This window comes from Arachis ipaensis, chromosome B07, assembly GCF_000816755.2.
Source record: "Arachis ipaensis cultivar K30076 chromosome B07, Araip1.1, whole genome shotgun sequence".
NCBI lineage: Eukaryota > Viridiplantae > Streptophyta > Magnoliopsida > Fabales > Fabaceae > Arachis > Arachis ipaensis.
Genome location: NC_029791.2, coordinates 39,510,715 through 39,512,774, shown reverse-complemented (window position 1 = coordinate 39,512,774; position 2,060 = coordinate 39,510,715).

The following is a 2,060-nucleotide window of genomic DNA, read 5'->3' as shown; positions in this document are numbered from 1 at the left end:
GTAATTTTAAAGGTAGTCAGAAAAAAACAACAAAATTAATAAAAACAAAAGTTAACTTATATTATTCTATTAATTTATTTAATATATTAAATTATTTTTATTTATATTAAGATTAATTTTAAATATTTTAAAATAAAAAGTATAATTAATTATAATTTGCATCTTAAATTATGTTGAGTACATGATATTCTATTGTGCTGCTAAAAGTAAAAATGAGATAACAAATATAATTTTATCTCTTAATTCAGTATATTTATTTATATTTTATACTTTTTTTACGATTAATTTTGTACGGTGTTGGTATATTAAATAAAAATACCTGTTATAATAACAAAAAATAAAATAAAATTTCAATCAATAATTTTATATTCTTTACTTTTTTTCAATTTTATTTTAGATTTTAATTTATTACTAAAAGGTAGTGAAATTCTATTGATACTGAAATAACGTTGCAAAAAGGTCCATAGGGTAGAATAAGTAAAATAATATGATACCCACATTATAACATCCAAATGAAATAACCTAGGATCTAAAATGTTTATTTTTCTCTTTCTCGCCGTCTATTATATTATCGATTCTATTATATAAAAATTGATTTTTTACATTTAATGATAAAGTCAACGTAGCATGTTTCTGAGAATGTTTCTTAATTTATTTTGTTTAACTCATTAAATACAATTCATTATAATGCATTAATTATATCAACTAATTGATTTGATTAGATATTTAAGTATCATACAATTTAAAATTATGTATATTGATTTGATTTTTATGATATATAAATTTAAGGAATAAATTAAAATAATATAACTTATTACTTATTTAATTTGAATACAACAAATACAAAATTAATTTAGTCAAAAGTTTATTATTTTCTAATCTTCTATACATAAAAATGATAAAACAAAATTGTAAAAATAATCTTTTTATCGTTTTTGCTATTTTAATTTTATTTTCTTTGCTTTTTTTATGTGTAATTTTATTTTACATTAACTTTGTATATTTAATAAAAAAATATACTCATATTAATTCTATCATATAATAATATATTTTTCTCCTATGTTAATCAATGAATTTCAATAATTATCAATTACATCTAATAGAATGACTGAGAAGTGAGAACTACAACAAGTTAAACCCAGATTCAAAATGCTGAAACGAAGGAAAGAAAACAGTGGATATATGATTAGAGAAAAATATATAATAACGAGAAATATACTAAAACTGGATTTTTCCTCCAACTAATAAAAATGAGGTGTCAATTTCTCATGAATTCATTTTTCCTCTAAAATGAAATCTCTATTTTCTCTTCTAAATTTATTTTAGAAAAATATATTTATTATAATTATATTACAATTAACATTTAACAAATAATGCATGATTATACTAATTTAAGAAAATACCTTTATTATAATTATATAAAATCAATATTTAATACATTATCAACTAATAAAAGTGAAGTGTCAATTCCTCATGAATTCATTTTCCCTCCAAAATGAAAGCACTATTCTCTCTTCTAAATTTATTTTAGAAAAATATCTTTATTATAATTATATTACAATATTACAATTATATTACAAGTAGTATTTAATGAATAATGCATAATTATAGTAATTTAGAAAAATAAAATAAAGTCCAGTAATTTATCTTTCGACTGCACACGTATGTAGAATAACTTTTAAGAAGGAGTCACGTATAGTTAATACGGTCGATGATTGTAAAACTGTATACTAACATTGATATAATATTATTTCAGGTATATGTTTTGCAGGTATCAAAGAAAAGTGTTGAGTTATTTTTTAGTGGGTTTAAATTATTTATTGTTTATTAGAGAATTTTGTGTATTAGAATTCTCTAATAATTTATTATTTATTTTGAGCTAATTTTGATATGTTCTTACTTCACAGTAAAACAACATATAAAAAATTGTTGGTGGGTCTAAGTATTACTAAGTTATTTATGGTCACATTGAGTATATATGTTTGATTTATTGAAAAAAGTAAATTACTAAAACTAATTAATAACTATTTTAGAGTTAATACATTTAATACTAGATTAAG